This window comes from Lonchura striata, chromosome 28, assembly GCF_046129695.1.
Source record: "Lonchura striata isolate bLonStr1 chromosome 28, bLonStr1.mat, whole genome shotgun sequence".
NCBI classification, from domain to species: Eukaryota; Metazoa; Chordata; class Aves; order Passeriformes; family Estrildidae; genus Lonchura; species Lonchura striata.
In genome coordinates this window covers 1419990-1442673 of record NC_134630.1, presented here as the reverse complement: position 1 = coordinate 1442673, position 22684 = coordinate 1419990, and the positions used below count along the sequence as shown (strand labels likewise).

The 22684-nt window shown below is 54.3% G+C and overlaps 1 long non-coding RNA gene across 1 annotated transcript; it reads left to right on the top strand.

Moving 5' to 3' along the window:
* The first annotated feature begins 366 nt into the window (after positions 1 to 366).
* On the top strand, positions 367 to 21378 carry LOC110469504 (uncharacterized). The gene is made up of 3 exons (XR_002465257.1): positions 367 to 407; positions 504 to 568; positions 21358 to 21378. It is a non-coding gene; the product is annotated as an uncharacterized LOC110469504 (long non-coding RNA).
* The last annotated feature ends 1306 nt before the right edge of the window (positions 21379 to 22684 follow it).

Genomic DNA, 22684 nt, shown 5'->3' with positions numbered 1-22684 from the left:
CTGTCAGTGTTCGCATTCTGCCGCCAAGGCACACCCCTGCTGAGGGGCTGCCCATTGGCATTCATCACTGTCACTGTCCCCATCCAGGGATGGGGAGGACAGCCTGAGAGCAGCAGGGGTTGGCAGGTTGGCCAAAAGCTCCAAAGTCAAGGGGCTGACTGCAGACTGCGAAGCCAAGGGCCTGGTTACAAGTTCAGATGCAGGGGGACTGGCCTCCGGCTGTGCTGCAACCGGGGGTCCAGCCACAGATGGTGCGGCGGGAGGCACGGCAGTGGGCAGTGTGGCTGTGGCTGTCAGCACTGCTATCATTGCCGTGGGTTACAATGGCAAAGCTGAAAAAGACATTTAGTCAACCAAGTCAGCTGCTGCGCAGGGAGGAGGAAAAGGCAGTTGTTCTGCAACTAAAGGTGAGCGGGCGAATGGGAACATAGCTCCTATTGTGTGATTTACTGTTTGGAGAGATACTGCTGATGCAGTGGTGACAGCTGCTGTTGTCTGTGTAGGCACCATGGAAGAGGAGGGGCAAGCTGGCAGGGGCTGCAACATTGGCTGGAAGAAACACCCACCGGTAGGTACTGATGATGGGGGTGGCCAGTACATCTGTGCAGGCTCTGTGCTGACAACAAGGGAGCTGACAGAGTGACCAGTCTGGCTGTGGCAACCACCAACAGCAGAGATGGCTCCACCCTCACCCACGATGGGGGGGGGAACAGCAGCTCCTGCCAACCCTGAAAGAGTCGGTCCCAACATGTGGCAGGGGGAAGGCAGGGCTGTCTGGCAGGGCCAAGTTGCCTGTGGGGCAGCGCAAGGCCATCCCCCTGCTCCCTTCCAGATGGAGGCAGGAATCACTGGCAGCTGGAGCAGGGCCAGTTGTTGCAGTGGCTTGCCAGCCTCTCTTCACAGGGCAGAGAAGAACAACCCACTGGTTGCAGCGGTGATAGTTCTGGCTCTATCTGTGGCAATGGAGGGGTCGAAAATGGTGCAAACAGAGAGAGGTCGTTCCCCGGGCATGGCAGAGACACAGCTATCGCTCTCAGCAGTGTTGGTTTTACTGGAGGAGAAGATATCGGCTTCACAGAGTTGTAGGGATAAGGATATTTTGGTGGAACATAATCTCTAGTCGTGAGATAGGTTCCATGGGAGGTCCCCATGTTCCTTGCCAGTCCACGTGGAGCTGGAAAAAGCCAACAGCCACCCGGTCTGGAAATCCTCCCCCCAGGGTGGAGGATCGCCATATCTGACTGGCTGCCCCCCCGGGTGTGGCCTTAGAACACACGAGATAGGAGTCCCCATAGAGGTATAAGTCGAGTTGTGGTGGGGCCCAGTTTAGAAATTTCTTCCAGAGCCCGTAGCCCAATGCCTCCCATAATTGCAGACTAACAGCAGTGTATATATCTACCAGAAAGTCATGAGATTTGGCCCAGGCAAGCAGAGTGCAGAGCGAATCATCTGACACAGAGACTTCAATAAAGGAAATCATGTCCTTTCACACAGAAACAATTGCGTGTTCTTCTCTAGAGAGGTGACTCCCCATCACAGAAATACTGGCCCCCAACCTCCAGCAAGAAGTATGAACTGTCCGCTTTGCTGGGGAATTCATTCCCGCCCACGTTTCCAAGCTATCAGGGCAAAACCACGTTCCCAGTCCTTTCCAGGAGGATGCACGGAAAGGTCATTACCTCTCTGGTGGAACAGAGGGTGTCCAGAAACAGGTGGGCTATGTGGGCGCTGTGGGGTCCTGGCAGAGGTCTGGCGGGGGTGTTGCCTTCAGGGGAAGGCAAGGCAACCTGGTTGCAAGGAACAGCATGGCAGCCCGGCTTTGCCCGGGCTACTCGGGCCAACAGCACATGCTAACACCAATGTGGTGGACAGTCGAAAGGCCTTTATTATCTCATGGGTTTAAATAGTCTCAGGGGACTTTGCTACGTCAGGGGGGGTTGGTAGGGTCTCTAGGATTAGTAAGGAGTGGAAAACTACTGGGTTAGGTGTGGTTACATGCTCTGGGGGTAATAGATAATGTGCTGCAGGAGGAGAGGGGGAAGGGGTCTTTCTTTCCATCACATCCCGAGATCTTCCGTTCGCCTGTCCCTATCTACTACATCTCCCCCCTCCTTTTCATAAATAAAATGAGGTAGTCGTAGATATAGGCACTGGAGTGAGGTACAAACTTGTAACTTGGTAAGGAAAAAGGGGTTTGGTAAACCTGAGTAATTATCGCAAGGTGAGTTTCGAAGGCTTTTGCGACTGGCAGTGTTTGCAGTTTTTGGTTTACAGCATTTGTTGCTGGCCTACAAACAGAATGTTCGCCCGTTCTAGATGGGCTGAACAAATGAGACTAGCTTGTTCAGCAGGCATGGTCCTATGGTAACAGCTAAAAGCAGTATTGCCAGTGGACCTACCAGGGCGGAAATTAAAGTGGTAAGCCAAGGCGATTGATTGAACCAGGATTTGAACCAGCCCTGTTGGGTTTCCCTGTCTTTCTTTCTCTGAGCCAGTCTATCTCAGAGTTCTGCCATGGAGTCTTTAACGACTCCTGTATGATCTGCATAAAAGCAGCATTCCTCTTTCAAGGCTGCGCATAGTCCTCCTTGTTACATGAACAAGAGGTCCAGTCCTCGCCTATTTTGTAAAACTACTTCTGAAAGCGAGGAGACTGATTTCTCTAGATAGGAGATGGATTTCTCGATCCTCTGCAGGTCTTTGTCGATGGTCATTTGCAGCTGAGAGAGTCCGTGCTGTTGGGTTGCGATGGCTGAGACACCCGTGGCTGTGCCAGCTGCTCCCAGGCCGAGCAGCATTGCGATAGTTATACCTGTGATTATTTCTCTTTTGTGGAGTCTGTCGGGTTCCTCGAAAAGGTGGTATACCTCTTCGTCCGAGTGGTACAGGACCCTAGGAACAATCAGAACTTGGACACAGAAGTCGATAGAGTCATTAAATTTGGCAAGGAACACACAAGGACTTACTCCTGATCGTTGGCAAACCCACATCCCAGATGTGGATGGGACCACCCACTTATTGGTCTTTCTGTTGGGCTTGACAACTTTAGTGCAGAAGTTGCCTTTCTGCTTTGCTAAAGTTGCATTGCCAAAACATCTGCCCTGTCCTGTGATTTGACTCAGGGTGATTCCTCTGCGGGGAGTGTCCCATCTGCACTGGTGGGGGGCACTGGCTGTGGAGTAACTGAAGGGAGTGTCTAAAACAATACCTTCGTAGAAAGGGGGTTTAACATCATAGCAAAGCCAACAGGAGTTAGTTAGGTTCGGTTTGGTTTCATTCAGGTAGCTTCTAGCATACGAAAGATTGGGTTTGGGTCTGACTCAGCTGTGTGGCCTATCTGGAGGGCATCCGCATGGCCGGTTGGGGTATCGGTGACCTTTGGGGGCAAGGTTCTGGGGTGCGTTGTGTTTTTCCCTTTTAGCACGTTCTTGATAACTTTTTTGGGTCCTACTGGTCGAGGTGCTGGTGGTTGGAGCCTGATAATTCGTACACTCACCCACCTTCTCGGTCCTCTGAGGACCACTGTCCATGTTCTACCTGTGGCCCAACTAGGGTGATCTGGCTGTAGAACAGTCATGTTATAACTTACACATCCCCGATATCTAGGTTGTGCATTGTGGTCTCCACAGCCAAAGGGTGCCCAGGTGAACTGTAAAAATTTGTCGGGCTCCTGCAGTTGCCACCCATCTCCCCATGGTCTGGCATCTGTAACAATGGTTTCGCAGCCCCAATATCCGCGATGTCCCCACCCCGGGTAGTTGCAGTACCTTTTCCCTGGGTTGGACGCTAGGCACCAGTAGGATATGTACATGAGTACGATACATGGGTTTATGGGCCGTAGTTTTGGTTGTCCTGGAAACAGATCAGCTATGTGGAACATGAAGGATGGGGTGTTCACTGTGGTGACCTCTTTGAACACCTTGTCGCTTGAAAGATGTTGCATGACCCACCTGAATGGCTGATGGGGGTAATGGCCTGGGTCGGCTTGCCCCCCGGCCACAAGCCCCAACAGCAAAATCACACAAAGACACTGTGCATGTCTGGATCTCACTGGTGTGGGACTCTTGGGTTTTGTCTGGTGGCTTGGTGGTCCATCATCTTCCTCTGGAACAGGGGTGTATGCGTCATGGGGATGGTCCACGAGCATGTCCTGCAAACAGAAACTCACAGTTTTTCATTAGTTTCATTCTGAAGGTCAGGTTTGATTGACCTGAGTGGACACCACCTGATTCTGTCCTCTTTTTTGACTGCCGCGTACCCTCGTCCCGTAAGCACCAGTCTCTGGCCCCGTTCCCATTCGCCTAGCTCGTTTTTGATCATGACCTGTGGGCCCTCCTCTAGTGTCTGGGTGGCCCAGTGCTTTTGAATGGGACTATTTGTCTCATCTCCCCTAGGGAATTGGTTCAGTGCTAGCAACGCGGTTGCCAGCATGCGTGCTTGGTCTCCTGAGGGAATGGAATTGGCAAAGCCCTCTGCCTTTGCCAATACTTCTAGCTTGGCTCTTAGGGTCTGATTTGCTTGCTCAACTACGGCCTGTCTGGTGCTGTTATATAGGATCCCTTGTACTAAGGCGATGCCCCACACCGAGGCGAATTCCTGCACTGATTTGGAGATAAAATTGGAAGCATTGTCAGTTTTAATTTGCTTGGGGATACCAAGCCATGCCATAACTGTCAGCCAGTGCTGGATTGTGGCATTAGAGTTGGATTTGAGGTGCTGTGTTGCCACGATTGCTCCGCTGTAAGTGTCCACTGTCACTGCAAGCCATGCTCGGGACTTCAGCAGTTCGCAGAAAGTGAAGTCTGACTGCCAGATTTCTGAGGCCTTGAGGCCTCTCAGGTTGACCCCACCGGTCCATAGGGGTGACTTCTGACAGTGAGGGCAAGTGGCCACCACGTGTCTTGCGTCTGCTGTCGAGATCCCGCATCTCTTCGCCAGTTCTTTGGCTCCAATGTGGAGTGACTCGTGCAGTTGATGAGCTTCCTGCAACGTCCACACTCCCTTTGCCGTGCCATCTGCTTTGTCATTTCCAGTCTGGAAGAAACCCTTGACTGGGTTGTAGCTGTTGATGTGAATGACAGACACAGTGCCCTGTCATGAGTGCCTCTTCAAGCATTGAGGCCGCTGTAGATGCTGACACACCTGGTCTCGACATGGCTAGGCAAAGCTTTGCCACGAATATAGATTCTGTTACGATGTAGAGGTGTTCATCTTGGAAGAGTCTGCATGCCAAGACGACTGCTGCTGCTTCCAGCTGTTGCTGACAGTGTGGGGTCACATGTTTTGACACAATGCCATATTTCTCCTGCCTGCCACACTGCTGCTGCAGTAGAAGTCGTGGAGGAGGCGTCTGTAAAGACCGTCGGTCCTGGCTGCGGTCGATCCATGACCTTTGGTGGCACATCTGTGTCGACAATGGTCAGTAGCTGGGTCCAAGGTGGTCTGGTGGCATAGGAGATTTCTCCTCCGAAGCCAGTGAGAGCAAGGACCAGGTGCTCCAATATCGCGGTTGACTCCATGGTCAGTCGCTTGCGGAAGGGGAGGTGGATCCTTGCCGGCTCAGTCCCCAGGTGTCTCAGGGCGAGTTTCCTGCCTTCCATGATGAGGTTAGTAATGCATTCAACTCCTGGGGAAAATGCATGAGTTGGTCTTCCGAGGACCACCCATTGGATCGGCTGGGATTTTTCGGAAGGTCCTTGGGCCAGTGCTCCCACTCCTCCCTTCTGCATGAAGTGGACGTATAAATCTAGTGGTACGCTTGGGTTCCACCTGGCAAGTGTGCCAGTGGACATCTGACGTTCGATGAATCGAGAGAGTCCGTTGCTTGTGGTGTCAGCTCCTTGGGGTCCCAGGGGTGTTTTCCTTTCAGGAGGTCATATAAGGGGTCCATGACCTCTGGAGGAACCAGGATGACATTGCGGAGCCACTGCAGAGATCCCACAAGGCGCTGCATGTCATGGACCATCTTGATGTCTTGGCGGACCTTCACCCTGGGGGGGGTCATGTAGGAATTTGTGATCCCCACTCCCAGGAAGGTCACGCACAGTCCTCTCTTGATCTTCGTGTTTGCGATCTCAAAGCCGTTGGCCTGGAGAGTTTCTGTGATCGTGGACACTAGGTGGTCCACTTGGCTTGCTGATGGTGCAGCGACGAGGATGTCGTCCATGTACTGAATGATGGTTGCAGCAGGGTGGGAGTGTCGGACTGGCATCAGTGCCCTGTCCACGGTGATCTGGCATACGGTCGGGCTGTCCACGAGACCTTGTGGTAGCACCTTCCACTGGAAACGGAGGTTAGGTCACTCGCCGTTTGGGAACACGATGGAAAAGGCGAATCGTTCTTTGTCCTCAGCATGCAGGGGTATTGAAAAGAAACAGTCTTTGATGTCCAGCACCGCACATGGCTGCCCTTCAGGGATGTCTGAGTTCGTGGGCAGCAGTGTCTGAACTGGGTCCATGGGTTGGATTGTCTTGTTCACCTCCCTCAGGTCGTGGATGAGATGATAACCTTCTCCAGATCTCTTGGGGATTACAAATACGGGGGTGTTCCACTGGCTGGTGGAGGGTTCTTTGTGACCCTTTTGCAGCTCGCAGTCGACCAGTTCCAGCAAGGCTGCCATTCGAAGCTTTGATAGAGGCCACTGCTCGACCCATATGGGGTCTGGTGATTTCCAAGTCAGTTTGATTGGCAGCAGTGGGTGTATGTCAGTGGCCCTCATTATAAATTTGTAATCCTGACTCCTAACATAGCAAGGATGTCCCTTCCTATCAGGGGTGGAGAGTTTTGCAAAATGTAGGGGTGGATTGCTACTGTTTGTTCTGGTCCCTTTTTTGTATGAAGTGTTATAGCTACTAATTGGGTGCTTTTCCAAGCTCGGGACGGCCCTCCCACTCCGTTCACTGGGGGGACTTCTTGGCATTGCCAATGTTGGGGCCACAGTGTTTGGGGAAAAATGGAGCAGTCTGCTCCTGTGTCTGCCCAAAACTGAAGCCCTATGACATGGGGGTCCTGACTGCCATAAAGGCGGCACGTCCCCCACACCTTCGGGGGCTCCTTCCCTATTTTCATGGCCAGGGCCACCCAGGGGTCCCGCTCTGGGGCATCTCCTGCTGACCCTGCGGCACAGGCGCTGCTTGCGGTGGTAGTGGGTGCGAAGGTACCGCAGGCTGTGTTGCGAAAATCTGCAATTGTGTCGCTGGTGGGGGTACAAAGTTGGCTGCCTCCCGTGGGGGTATGGGGTATAAGGGCGCCCCGCCCCACTGGGGATTGGCATAGATGGGCCGCCTTGCATTCGTGGTGGGAGGAGGCTGAGTGCGGCACGCACACCCCGTCCCTTTCCTGTTTCCCTGGGGCCAGGACCTGCATTCCTTAGCGAGGTGCCCCTTCCTCCCGCAGCCCCAACAGGCTCCTCTTGGGCGTGCTTGGGGTGGAGGCGCCGCGGCGGGCTGCCGTGCCGGCTGGGGACAGCTCACCGCGATGTGACCTGCCTTACCACACTTGAAACATGCCATGGCACTGGTCAGGGTGTGGATGGCTGCCTGAATGGGTGTCAGGTGCTCTTCCCTCACTACATGTCTGATCATGTCAGCCAGGCTGGCTCCGGCTGGCAGGGAACGTAAGATATCCTTGGTGACAGAGTTGCACTGCTGGCGCAAGCAGTCAGCTACCACGGGGTCCTTTGCCTCTGCTGGCAGGGTAGAGGAGTCTATCGCTGCCTGCAGGCGATCCACAAACTGCGTGAAGCTTTCGATCCCTGCCTGCCTCATGGTGGACCACGGCGACGGCTTAGCCACGACCCGGGAGGCTGCACGAATAGCCTCCCTAGCAGCCCGAGTGGTCACCCTGACCTCCTCAGCCCGCATCTGCATGGCTTGTTGCAGAGGCGTGATCATATCATCGTGCTTTCCCATCAGCCTGGATAAGCTCAAGCCGTGCAGTGGTTGCCCCGCATCAGATGCTTGGGCTAGTAGCTTTGTACAATTATCCTCCCATTCCTGTCTAAACACAATCATTCCTGCACCATCAAGTATCATGAGACCTATTCACTTGATATCAAAGGGAAGCAAGTCGTCATTACCAAAGAGACCATAGATTAAAGTGGAGACCATGGCCAAATTGATTCCTTTTTCTGCAATGGCTTTGACAATTGACTGTACATCTTCTGGGTTTACCGGGGTATATACCCTCTGCTGGTTTCCTTCCGGGCCGGTGATCCTCACCGGGAAGGCTTGGATAGCAGCCGCTGGGGCCCATTCAGCACAGGCTATTTTTATTTTTCTCCAGTTGTTAAACTGGGCTGGTTCATATTGTGGTTGCTTTTCGGTGCGGCTTAAAGCTTTACTCGGTTTTGTTTTAAATTGCATTGGCTCCGTTTCCTCCGTTTCAGAGTCCCAGCCAGCCTCCATCAGCTCTTCTGAGCTGCCGGAGCTGCTGCTGGACTCCGAGTCGGAAGTCGAATGCCAGTGCACTTCCGGGGCTTGGTGCTTTTTTGCCTGGCTCCAACCTTGCTCCTCCCCCCGGGGGTGGCGCCGCTGCCGCCCCCCGGGCTCGCCCTGTCTCCTGCAGGGGGGGGTCTCTCCCTTAAATGGTAGCAGCGTCCGCCACGGCTGCCGATTGGCTCCGTGCCCTCTGCCGCTCTCCTCCTCTTTCTCCCGCATACACACATTCGTAAAACTCCGCGCCTCCGGGCTTTTCCCGCTGAGACCGCCCGCGCCCCGCCCCTCTCCTTGGCCGCCGGCGCCATTTTCAACAGAGTACGGTGGCGGCGCGGTTAGGATCTCTTCCTGAGCCGCGGTTTCTGCCTCTCTGGATTCCCTCGCCAGTCCCTGCCAAAAGGATTCCGCGCGCTGCTGCACCTCCGGCAGCGGGTCACCGATCGGTGGTGGCGGGACGGATGGGGAAGCCGCATATTTTTGGGTAGTTTCCGCGGGGGGGTTTGGGCTCTAGCCCAGGGAGGAGGGTGGCGCGCCGGGCCCCCCCGGATCCCCGCTCCAGGGCAGATCGCCCTCAGGGGCGGTTTGCGTTGCCGCTCCTACCCCTAGCTTGGGTGTAACCAATAAACACGTACGCGCTGCGCTCCATGTCTCCTGCTCTTCTATTGCTTTGCGTAGGGCTTTCTCTACTTTGCCCCACGCCTTAAGGCTTCTGCCACTGCCTGAGGATTTCGTGTCCTCGGCCAGCATGGCTGTGCATTTTTCCCATATCTCTGGATGTAAAACATCCATGGAGCAGTCAATTGCCCCAAGCTCAAGCAGCCTTGCTATAGCAAGATAAAAGTCTTTGAGCCTGCACTTAATACCCCACTGCTTATGAATCGCACTCACGACCTTCACGATGGTGTCCATGATGATCGCGGGTCCCGGGACGTCTCCCTCGCCAAGATACGGTCTCACCGCTTCGGCCGCTGCCCTTGTCCAGGTGACTCCCACTACCCGAGAGAATCTTCCTGGGCTTCAGCACCAGATATGTTGCCTTCAGGGGAAGGCAAGGCAACCTGGTTGCAAGGAACAGCACGGCAGCCCAGCTTTGCCCGGGCTACTCGGGCTAACAACAGACGCTAACACCAATGTGGTGGATGGTCAAAAGCGTTTATTATCTTATCTCATGGGTTTAAATAGTCTCGGGGGACTTTGCTATATCAGGGGGGGTTGGTAGGGTCTCTAGGATTAGTAAGGAGTGGAAAACTACTGGGTTAGGTGTGGTTACATGCTCTGGGGGTAATAGATAACATGTTGCAGGGTGAGAGGGGGAAGGGTCTTTCTTTCCATCACATCCCGAGATCTTCCGATCGCCTGTCCCTATCTACTACACGGGGGTCCGGGGCGTCTCTGTCTGTCCTGCCATCCACAAAGGGCCAATCGCTGTGACTAACAGCAGGGTCACTAGATGTTGTTGGTATTGAGTAAGAAATTACACAGACTCACTAGAAGGCTGGTTTGCATAGCACCTCATCTTTACTTCAGATCCTCTCTTTTTATACATTGTTCCAATACAGACAGACCTGGTTGGTCAATTAATCAACACATTTCACATGATTGGCTAATTAAGAAGACACCTTTCTTATAAACAATCTTTGAGAAAAACAAGAAAGCAGAGAGTAGGAAAACAGCATCTGCAGGTTGTTTATAATAGCAAGCTATCATTATTTATCTTCAACTCCCTAAAGTCTCTCAAGTCAATTCTGAGAAAACTTACCTAGTTTTCTCTCTCTTTGACCAGGCTGCCACATCCACAAGGCTTCCTTGCTTAAACTCCTTGGTAGGGAAGTAAAGGTCACCACAGAGTCCTCACTGCTACCTCTTTTAATAAAAACAGCCCCCTCCCACTGGAATGACCCTGCTGTCTTTGGATGCCGTCTCTCTCTCACACAGTGACTGCTGCATCATGGAGAGCTGTTGCAGCAATCTCAACTCAGCCAGGTCAGTGTCTGGCTGCCTTGTGCTGTGCAGCTACTGTGTTCCTCACTGGCTCTCTCAAGAGTTTTTAAGCCCTGCTTTGAGACAGTCAGAGACTCTAACTACAGTTTTTGGTGGTGGTTTATTAGTTAGGTTCAAGCACATTTTTAAACAAAACACTGCCTTGTACATCACATCACATCATAACATGACATGACATGACAGGACAGGACAGGACAGGACATGACATGACATGACATGACATCACATCACATCACATCGCATCACATCACATCACATCACATCACAGGACAGTTTTCACAGTGGTCCTTGGATCTTCTAGGTGAAAGAGTTTGAACCTGACTTTAAAGAAAATGCTGCTCTTAGCAAGTAAACTGAGGTCTAGACAGTCTCCCTGAGAAGTATTTGATAACTTGCAAGACTTTGCAACCAGATCAGAAACCAACAGCCTCTACCACCAAAACCAGAAGAAACAGTGGGCGAAATCCTTTCCTACATCACCTCACATGCAAGGGCACCAGCAGCTCTGGTCAAGTCATTGTCTCCTTTCTGGAGCAGCACATGTGCATGGACACAGACACACACAGAGGGGCCATGCAGGTGCCCTCCTGTAAGGAGGAGAAAGGCAGCTGCCCCTGCAGCAGCTCCCTGGTCACCACATATAACACCCATGAACAGGGTATTAGAGGTGCCTGTATTTCTGCTGTTCTGTTTTGTGCAAGGTCTTCTTTTACAGCACATGCACACCACTAAAGCTGTCACCCATGTTGCCACAGACAGCAACTGCTCCCAAATCCAGCTGCTCTAGGAAAAACTGGAAAACAACCATTGCCTATGCCTTGGAGCCTCTGCTGAATTATGGTTTCTGACCACCTGGCCAATCCAACTGCTTGCTTTGCCTGAGAAGAGGGCCTATCTGTGTTGTCCTGATTCTTAAGATTTTTTAAAGCCTTCTGAGTTTACATTCTTGTAGAGAACTTTCTCACACAACTTTCTGTAAACAATCTATTGTTTACCGTTCCTCCATAGAGGTGGAGAAATTTGATGTACTGGTAGTTTGTCCACTGTCATTGGAGAGGTGGCACATTCACCTTCCAATCCACTGTCACTTTTGGAAAAGTATAAATGCTGGAGTCAGAAAATAAACTTTCTCTTTTTCACCTTTGCAATAGCAGCAGCTCGTGTCGTGTTTTCACGTGTCCTATAGTGAGGGAAGAGTAGGCTCCTGTTGCACGGTTGGGGGTGTTGGGAGGCAGAGATCTCTGAAGCTTGCTCTTGGGGGAAGAGGTTTATTGGAGAATTCAGGGATGCTCGAGCCTCGTGCTCTCAGGCGTAGCACGTGGCCGGGCTTAGGAGGATGGGGGAGGGGAGAGAGAAACGGAGGGTTTAGGAGAGGGGAAGCCCCAGGGAGGGAGGAAGTCCAAGAGGGGAGGAGAGGGCCAAGAGGCTGCATGGCCGCTCAGAGCCCCCTTATTAGGGGCTCCCAGGTGGGCTGGGACAAGGTATGGGCCAATGGGGTTACAGACTCTGTTTTAGGGGCAGGTACAGAGGTGCAGGATGAACCACAATCTTTTGCAGGGTGGGATGGAACAGTCCATTTCACTCCAGGATTCATCCAAGGGTAGAAGTGACATCTGGCTAGCTAAAATAACAATCATATCTATCTATCCTCTGCAACAATTGCCCCTTTTCATTAAACTTTTGAAAAGGTAAATACAGACTTAATTACTATTTTTGCACAACTTGGGGTACATAACATATTGCTAATGAAACTATACTTATTACTCTAAAAACAATCAAGCTTACTTTACAGAGTTCCTTCAGCCAAGATGCAGAGCTCAAACCTTCAGATAAACTGTTTAGCTAGATTATTAATTGTAATCAAGGTGGCGTTTATTTCTTTACTGATTGAGCATTTTAACCTTTTGACTGCTTTAGTCTAATGGAAGAATTTAACTGAGGTAGTGTTATTAAAATCTTTTGAGGAAGGTTCTATAATTGACTAGGTTGAAAAAGTCTATTAGAGCTTTGTATCAGTTAGAGATATGGTATCAGAGCTTGCAGTCTTGGCCAGAGTTACCCAGGCATTTGTCTTTGGTTAACCTATAGGTGAAATCTCAATACAAAAATTTGAAATAAGAGAACAAATGTAACAACAAGGGTACAAAATTAACATGCATGTGAAAATAAATGTCCATAGTCTTGAATTGTTTCTGGCAGGTAGTTTTCATCTCGTCTTAGCACAGTTCAAATCTGAGCGCTTGCTTCTTGGTTTGCACCTGCAAAGTCACTGCCACTGGTGAGGGCACTGCCAGATTTCGGTGTATGGTAAGGCCTTACATTCTTTGCCGGGGTCCATCTGAGTCCTTCGCCTGTAGAGACACAAGCAAACCCTCTCTCCCACGTTACAAGGTTGCATGGGCTTTCTATTTGTCCTGTGACTGAGGTCTTGATCAAGACTTTTATTTTTACTTTTTTGTTGTTCAGAAAGTGTCTGTAAATGGGCATGTCAGGCTGTCCTATACAGCAATTTGAAAGATTGTATGCGTATGGGGCTTTGCTGAACCTATTTTGGGGTGTGGCCTTATATATTCCCCTTGTCTGTTTTAATAAGCTGCTTTCTAGGGCCTCAGATGTCTTTTCTATGGTACCCCCTAACAGCTGGTAACAATAGGAGAAATGGAAGCTACTATCTCCTGCCGCTACTAGGAATTCTCTCTCGTCCAGAGATGGGACAGCTGTCCACTCTCTGGGACCATGAGGCTTGGATATATGCCTGTCCATCAGTTGGAGGCCATCAATGATTCCCTGAGCATCCTGGGAAACTGAGGCAGCAGGGGTGGTACTGGTAGGGGTAGCACAGTTCTCCGTGGATCCTGTACTCGTCAAAGCAGCTGCCAGGTGCTGTTCCTCTTTCCCTGGCTGCATGCTAAGCTGTGAATTAGATGCAGCAGCTGCCAACAGCTGGGGCAGAGGGGCAGGAGTGGAGACTGTCAGCAAAGGCTCGTGGGAGAAACCTGAGGATGCGGAGGGATCTCTCCAAGCTGAGGCTGCAGCTGTGGAATGTGGATGCAGCCTAGGAGAGGAAGTGGGGGCATCCAGGGGCTGTAGGGGCGGCGGTGGGGTGACGAGAATTACTTGTTGCACGGCTGGCCGGAGTTCCGGGCGGGCACCCGGCACGGAGGGCTTTAGCGGCAAACCCGGAAGCGACTCGGTGGTCCCCGGCGTCGGCGGTGGGGCTCCTTCTGGCGGCTCCGGGGGTTCTGCCGGCGCCGCCGCTGAGCTCGGGGGTTCTGGCTGATCGCAGACCGCGGCACGGGGCGCGGGGGGAGCGGCGGGCTCCGTCGGCGGCGCGGCAGAGGCGGCGGGAACCGGCCAGACCGGGGGCACCGCGAACCGCGCATTCGCGGGGCGCACCACGTGGTCCGCCGGCCGAACCAAGATGGCGGCCGCGTCTGCCGCCCCGCCGGAGCCGTCTGATGTTGGGCCCGCACCGCGGGGGGTTTGCCGGGAGGCGGGGGGTGGTGGGGTCGCGGCACGGGGCGCGGCGGGAGTGGCAGGCTCTATCGGCGGCGCGGCAGAGGCGACGGGGACCGGCTGGACCGGGGGCACCGCGAACTGCGCATGCGCGGGGCGCACCACGTGGTCCGCCGGCCGAACCAAGATGGCGGCCGCGTCTGCCGCCCCGCCGGAGCATGCTGACGATGGGCACGTTCCGCGGGGGGGTTTGCGGGGGGCGGGGGGTGGCGGGGTCGCGGCGCGGGGACCCGGGGTGTCCCCCCACGGCCGGGGCTCGGGCTGGGGTGGGCGCACCGGGCTTCCCGGTGCTTCCTGTCGCACGTCCGGGATTGGGGGCGTGGCCAAGCGCCCTCCCGGCGCGGGCAGCGGCGGCAAGGCAGCGGCGGCGGTGATCGCCGGATCGAGCGTTTGTAGAAACGCGGCGAAGGCGCTTTGTAAGGAGCCAACGAAAGTAGCAACAGCCGCTGCTAGGGGGGTTTCGGGGGGAGCCGGGGCGGGCACGAGCCCCGCGGCCAGTAGGGGGGGCGGGGCGGCAGCGGGGGCCGGGACAGGAGCGGCGGCCGCGGGGGGTGGGGCGGGGCCGGGGCTGATCGCGGCGGTGGGGGGTGAGGTCGCGGCGGAGGTGGGAGGGGCGGGAGCGGCCGCGGCGGGGGCTGCCGAGCCCGGCGGCAGGCGGCGCGGCGCGGGGATCGGGGGGGTGCGGGGGGTGGTCGCGGGGGCCGGCGCAGCCGCGGCGGTTGGGGGTGGGGTCGCGGTCGCGGCGGAAGCGGCAGGGGTGGAAGCGGCCGCGGGGGCCGGCGCCCGGCGGCGCGGCGCGGGGGTTGGATGGGGGGTCGCAGGGGCCAGGGCGGGGGCGGTGGGAACCGCGTCGCTCAGGGGGGCGGCTGCGGCGGTTGCGGCCGGGGCCGCGGCGGGAGGGGGAGGGGCGGGGCGGAAGGGGATCGCGGCGCAGTCGTCAGCAGCCGCGTGGGCCGGCCACATGGCCGGGACCGGCTTTTGCAGAACGAACAATTCGGCCACAGCTCTAAAAGCTGGGAGTAACCTGCAAGCAACGGCGTCTCTCCTGGAAATCTCAATAAAAAGCCTATCACCTACTGAGTCCCAGAAGTCTTTGGTAAAGGCGGCTGATCGATCCGCATGAGGGAAGTGGGGCAGGACCCATTCCAAAAGGGATTTTAACTCTTTCTTAGGCAAACTACTGTTATAACTACGTAAAAGATGGTTAAATTGCTTATAGAGATCTCTATCTTGGGTAGAGTGGGATTGTCCCATATTTTAGACCTGTGTAGCTCACCTCGAGTTCGCAAAAGCAGAGATCCTCTCCTCAGGACTCTGCACAGGTCCCCTCAGAGCTCCGGGCGTCTCTCCGGACGGCTTTTCCGTGCTCGGGACCTTCAGACCTCCCCCCTCGGGGCTTCCAGCGCAGGCAGTGCTGGGCAGTGCTCGGTGCGCTCTCTTAACGTGGCCACGTGCCACCGGCTCACAGCTCCTTGCTCGGGCAGTCCCAAGAGCTCCAAAAGCCGGCTATTCACAGGCGATGGTGCTCGAGGGTAAAATGCCTCGGCAAACTTTAAAGAGATAAGGCTTCTACGTTGCTTAGCAACGACAGCCTGTGCTCAGAGCGAAGAGGAGGCTATCACAGGTAATTACCGTGCATGGAGGTGTCGAAATTCGTGGGTTCCTTTTTCTTTCACGTTGGGCGCCAGTTGAGGGAAGAGTAGGCTCCTGTTGCACGGTTGGGGGTGTTGGGAGGCAGAGATCTCTGAAGCTTGCTCTTGGGGGAAGAGGTTTATTGGAGAATTCAGGGATGCTCGAGCCTCGTGCTCTCAGGCGTAGCACGTGGCCGGGCTTAGGAGGATGGGGGAGGGGAGAGAGAAACGGAGGGTTTAGGAGAGGGGAAGCCCCAGGGAGGGAGGAAGTCCAAGAGGGGAGGAGAGGGCCAAGAGGCTGCATGGCCGCTCAGAGCCCCCTTATTAGGGGCTCCCAGGTGGGCTGGGACAAGGTATGGGCCAATGGGGTTACAGACTCTGTTTTAGGGGCAGGTACAGAGGTGCAGGATGAACCACAATCTTTTGCAGGGTGGGATGGAACAGTCCATTTCACTCCAGGATTCATCCAAGGGTAGAAGTGACATCTGGCTAGCTAAAATAACAATCATATCTATCTATCCTCTGCAACAATTGCCCCTTTTCATTAAACTTTTGAAAAGGTAAATACAGACTTAATTACTATTTTTGCACAACTTGGGGTACATAACATATTGCTAATGAAACTATACTTATTACTCTAAAAACAATCAAGCTTACTTTACAGAGTTCCTTCAGCCAAGATGCAGAGCTCAAACCTTCAGATAAACTGTTTAGCTAGATTATTAATTGTAATCAAGGTGGCGTTTATTTCTTTACTGATTGAGCATTTTAACCTTTTGACTGCTTTAGTCTAATGGAAGAATTTAACTGAGGTAGTGTTATTAAAATCTTTTGAGGAAGGTTCTATAATTGACTAGGTTGAAAAAGTCTATTAGAGCTTTGTATCAGTTAGAGATATGGTATCAGAGCTTGCAGTCTTGGCCAGAGTTACCCAGGCATTTGTCTTTGGTTAACCTATAGGTGAAATCTCAATACAAAAATTTGAAATAAGAGAACAAATGTAACAACAAGGGTACAAAATTAACATGCATGTGAAAATAAATGTCCATAGTCTTGAATTGTTTCTGGCAGGTAGTTTTCATCTCGTCTTAGCACAGTTCAAATCTGAGCGCTTGCTTCTTGGTTTGCACCTGCAAAGTCACTGCCACTGGTGAGGGCACTGCCAGATTTCGGTGTATGGTAAGGCCTTACATTCTTTGCCGGGGTCCATCTGAGTCCTTCGCCTGTAGAGACACAAGCAAACCCTCTCTCCCACGTTACAAGGTTGCATGGGCTTTCTATTTGTCCTGTGACTGAGGTCTTGATCAAGACTTTTATTTTTACTTTTTTGTTGTTCAGAAAGTGTCTGTAAATGGGCATGTCAGGCTGTCCTATACAGCAATTTGAAAGATTGTATGCGTATGGGGCTTTGCTGAACCTATTTTGGGGTGTGGCCTTATATATTCCCCTTGTCTGTTTTAATAAGCTGCTTTCTAGGGCCTCAGATGTCTTTTCTATGGTACCCCCTAACAGCTGGTAACAATAGGAGAAATGGAAGCTACTATCTCCTGCCGCTACTAGGAATTCTCTCTCGTCCAGAGATGGGACAGCTGTCCACTCTCTGGGACCATGAGGCTTGGATATATGCCTGTCCATCAGTTGGAGGCCATCAATGATTCCCTGAGCATCCTGGGAAACTGAGGCAGCAGGGGTGGTACTGGTAGGGGTAGCACAGTTCTCCGTGGATCCTGTACTCGTCAAAGCAGCTGCCAGGTGCTGTTCCTCTTTCCCTGGCTGCATGCTAAGCTGTGAATTAGATGCAGCAGCTGCCAACAGCTGGGGCAGAGGGGCAGGAGTGGAGACTGTCAGCAAAGGCTCGTGGGAGAAACCTGAGGATGCGGAGGGATCTCTCCAAGCTGAGGCTGCAGCTGTGGAATGTGGATGCAGCCTAGGAGAGGAAGTGGGGGCATCCAGGGGCTGTAGGGGCGGCGGTGGGGTGACGAGAATTACTTGTTGCACGGCTGGCCGGAGTTCCGGGCGGGCACCCGGCACGGAGGGCTTTAGCGGCAAACCCGGAAGCGACTCGGTGGTCCCCGGCGTCGGCGGTGGGGCTCCTTCTGGCGGCTCCGGGGGTTCTGCCGGCGCCGCCGCTGAGCTCGGGGGTTCTGGCTGATCGCAGACCGCGGCACGGGGCGCGGGGGGAGCGGCGGGCTCCGTCGGCGGCGCGGCAGAGGCGGCGGGAACCGGCCAGACCGGGGGCACCGCGAACCGCGCATTCGCGGGGCGCACCACGTGGTCCGCCGGCCGAACCAAGATGGCGGCCGCGTCTGCCGCCCCGCCGGAGCCGTCTGATGTTGGGCCCGCACCGCGGGGGGTTTGCCGGGAGGCGGGGGGTGGTGGGGTCGCGGCACGGGGCGCGGCGGGAGTGGCAGGCTCTATCGGCGGCGCGGCAGAGGCGACGGGGACCGGCTGGACCGGGGGCACCGCGAACTGCGCATGCGCGGGGCGCACCACGTGGTCCGCCGGCCGAACCAAGATGGCGGCCGCGTCTGCCGCCCCGCCGGAGCATGCTGACGATGGGCACGTTCCGCGGGGGGGTTTGCGGGGGGCGGGGGGTGGCGGGGTCGCGGCGCGGGGACCCGGGGTGTCCCCCCACGGCCGGGGCTCGGGCTGGGGTGGGCGCACCGGGCTTCCCGGTGCTTCCTGTCGCACGTCCGGGATTGGGGGCGTGGCCAAGCGCCCTCCCGGCGCGGGCAGCGGCGGCAAGGCAGCGGCGGCGGTGATCGCCGGATCGAGCGTTTGTAGAAACGCGGCGAAGGCGCTTTGTAAGGAGCCAACGAAAGTAGCAACAGCCGCTGCTAGGGGGGTTTCGGGGGGAGCCGGGGCGGGCACGAGCCCCGCGGCCAGTAGGGGGGGCGGGGCGGCAGCGGGGGCCGGGACAGGAGCGGCGGCCGCGGGGGGTGGGGCGGGGCCGGGGCTGATCGCGGCGGTGGGGGGTGAGGTCGCGGCGGAGGTGGGAGGGGCGGGAGCGGCCGCGGCGGGGGCCGCCGAGCCCGGCGGCAGGCGGCGCGGCGCGGGGATCGGGGGGGTGCGGGGGGTGGTCGCGGGGGCCGGCGCAGCCGCGGCGGTTGGGGGTGGGGTCGCGGTCGCGGCGGAAGCGGCAGGGGTGGAAGCGGCCGCGGGGGCCGGCGCCCGGCGGCGCGGCGCGGGGGTTGGATGGGGGGTCGCAGGGGCCAGGGCGGGGGCGGTGGGAACCGCGTCGCTCAGGGGGGCGGCTGCGGCGGTTGCGGCCGGGGCCGCGGCGGGAGGGGGAGGGGCGGGGCGGAAGGGGATCGCGGCGCAGTCGTCAGCAGCCGCGTGGGCCGGCCACATGGCCGGGACCGGCTTTTGCAGAACGAACAATTCGGCCACAGCTCTAAAAGCTGGGAGTAACCTGCAAGCAACGGCGTCTCTCCTGGAAATCTCAATAAAAAGCCTATCACCTACTGAGTCCCAGAAGTCTTTGGTAAAGGCGGCTGATCGATCCGCATGAGGGAAGTGGGGCAGGACCCATTCCAAAAGGGATTTTAACTCTTTCTTAGGCAAACTACTGTTATAACTACGTAAAAGATGGTTAAATTGCTTATAGAGATCTCTATCTTGGGTAGAGTGGGATTGTCCCATATTTTAGACCTGTGTAGCTCACCTCGAGTTCGCAAAAGCAGAGATCCTCTCCTCAGGACTCTGCACAGGTCCCCTCAGAGCTCCGGGCGTCTCTCCGGACGGCTTTTCCGTGCTCGGGACCTTCAGACCTCCCCCCTCGGGGCTTCCAGCGCAGGCAGTGCTGGGCAGTGCTCGGTGCGCTCTCTTAACGTGGCCACGTGCCACCGGCTCACAGCTCCTTGCTCGGGCAGTCCCAAGAGCTCCAAAAGCCGGCTATTCACAGGCGATGGTGCTCGAGGGTAAAATGCCTCGGCAAACTTTAAAGAGATAAGGCTTCTACGTTGCTTAGCAACGACAGCCTGTGCTCAGAGCGAAGAGGAGGCTATCACAGGTAATTACCGTGCATGGAGGTGTCGAAATTCGTGGGTTCCTTTTTCTTTCACGTTGGGCGCCAGTTGAGGGAAGAGTAGGCTCCTGTTGCACGGTTGGGGGTGTTGGGAGGCAGAGATCTCTGAAGCTTGCTCTTGGGGGAAGAGGTTTATTGGAGAATTCAGGGATGCTCGAGCCTCGTGCTCTCAGGCGTAGCACGTGGCCGGGCTTAGGAGGATGGGGGAGGGGAGAGAGAAACGGAGGGTTTAGGAGAGGGGAAGCCCCAGGGAGGGAGGAAGTCCAAGAGGGGAGGAGAGGGCCAAGAGGCCGCATGGCCGCTCAGAGCCCCCTTATTAGGGGCTCCCAGGTGGGCTGGGACAAGGTATGGGCCAATGGGGTTACAGACTCTGTTTTAGGGGCAGGTACAGAGGTGCGGGATGAACCACAATCTTTTGCAGGGTGGGATGGAACAGTCCATTTCACTCCAGGATTCATCCAAGGGTAGAAGTGACATCTGGCTAGCTAAAATAACAATCATATCTATCTATCCTCTGCAACACTATAGTGACACTATCTGTACCTGCCAGTTCAGGCAGGCTGCTCTTGTCTTCTAAAGGAAAGGATTTAACCCTTCTGGAGCTGCACTGAGCCTTACAACACTGATTTAACAGTCTCTGCAGCCATGTGATGGAATTCCCTCGTTTTGTATCCACTTCTGCAATTATAGATGTCTTAGCTTTGGTCTTCCAAGTTGCTAATCACTTCTAAATTAGAAGTATATCCTTGGATAAACTACATTTATTGTTGTCATTGAGAAGCCAATGTCCTGCCTTCTTTGAGGGACCCACACAAAAGGAGTTTCCCCTGCAGCCACTGTACAGGGAGTTTTACACTGCTGCTCCTCTGGGTATGGTGCAGTGCGACCATGTGAAACTGAGCTTTCCTCCTTGCTGGTCTTGCTGGGGATGGAAATGTTTCATCCTTATCAGATGGGAAACGCCATTTACAGACCCACAGATTTCCCTTGGAGTAGTCACTTTGGACAAATGCAAGTTCCATTTGTACTCCTGCTGCCTTTTACAAGGTGGCCAGTGCTTTGCAATGGCCAGATGCCATGTAGCTAGGAATAGCTTCTGTGGGTATGAGGCCATACCTCAGTCCCTTGGTGGGCCACCTGAAAGTCACTGCTGTCAAGGGGGAGCAGGCTGGATGGTGTGGCTGGAGAAGCCAGGGGGCATTGCTTCTTTGGGCAGCACTAGGAAGCTGGATGAACTCTGCCCAATTGTCACTCTGTACCAGTGGTGTCCTGGGCTGTCCAGCCATAAACAGCTTCCAGAGACAGGCAAGAGCACAAACTGGCATCTCAGTGGAGCCTGTGAGGACCTCCGATTTCAGACAAAGACTTGAAGCTGGCCCTCATTTCTAGCTTGGTGTGTTCTTGGACCCCTCTCCGAGATTGAGAGCAAGAAGTTTTCTATTGCCATCTTTGTAGCAGTTATTCTCTGGGCAATTTTCCTTATCTCCTGTGAATGGGCCCATCAATGTCTTCCCACATGACTCAGAGGTAACTCCATCCAGGAGCCAGTTTAACAGGTGATCAAGTACCCACCACATGAGTCAGAATGACATCAGCCCATTGTGAGATGCTCTGCCCAGGGGGGAGCAGCTAAGCGTTCCCACCTAGATCTATGCTGGGATTTTTAGACAGAGAGGCAGCCTTCCCACAGGTTTCCAAGAGGACACAGCTGGGATTTTCCACTAGACTGACTACACTTTTTCTACAGGGCCACTGCTCAAACAGAAACCACATCTGCCACTCCAAGAGGACTGCAGCCACTCCAATTTGGACTGCTACCAACACGCTGGCCAAAGGGGTGTCAGGTTGTATTCTGACTTTGTCGGTGGTCTTCCTTTTATATTATTGCATGTATTTTGTCTCTTTTCCCTTTTCCCAATAAATTGTATTTCTGACTTAGAGTGTCTCGCTGGTTTTCAAACCAGAACAACCCCACACCTCTCCCTGACCCATTATGTTGGCTTGGCACAGCCTGGTTTTTGGTAGTGAGGGGTGGGGGGTTGGGGAGGGGTACATGGGTAGCTTCTGTGACAGGTTGCTAGATGCTTCCACCATGTCTGACAGAGCCAATCTCTGATGGCTCTGAAGATGGACATGCTGCTGGTCCAATTACAGACAGTTGGTAAGACCTCTGTGATTACATATTTAAGAAGAAAATGGACACAGCGCACACACTGCTTTTTCAATGGATAGTGAAAACACCACCACTGGGGCCATCCCTGGTGTAGCATGTAGCAATGCACCACCATAGCTGCTGCCACCTTGGTGCGGCCTGTGGCGAGCTGCACTCACCTGGTCACTCCTAGCCAGCTGTGCCACGGGCAGAAGGGCAGGTGTGGTGGCAGCTTCCCCTTCCCGGTGCCCTGCACAAGGAGAGGCATTGAATGGTGCAGCGCCGCGGCAGCCACCACTGCCTGAGCAATGGCAGCAGGGCCACGTGGCTGCAGCAGAAGCATGACGGGTGATTCCCCAGTGTGGAACCTAGACGAGATCAGCTTCTCAGCACTGTGGGATCCTGCAGGAATCTTTGAATTAATGAAATGTTACCTTGATTTTTAAAAGTGTTAAGTTTTCTTTTGTAGTTCTTTTAAAAGTGCTAAAGTTTTCATAAAACTTCTTTAGCCTTCTGATAATGTTTACATATTTCTATTAGAATTCTTACACACTTTTCATGTAAATAATGATTGTTTTGTATTCTTCTTTGTAGGAGGAGAGAATTGATAGACTGTTGGTTCAATCAGTGTGGTTGGAGAGGTGATGATTTCATCCTCCAATCCTGTCACTTTTAAAATTATATATATTACAAGATCAGAAATAAAATTAGCTCCTTTTCTCTCTTGAACTCGCCAAGCTTCTATATACTCATTTTGTGTCCAATAGTGACAGTAAAACTTGTTGACAAGTAGTTCTTGTCAGTAGTTCTTCTAGTCAGAGAAGAAGAGAAAGTGAGGACTCGTGAGGGAAAACAAAATGGCAGCACCAAGATCAGTGGTAAAGAAAGAGGGTGAATAAGTGCTCCAGTGGTCAGAGCCAAG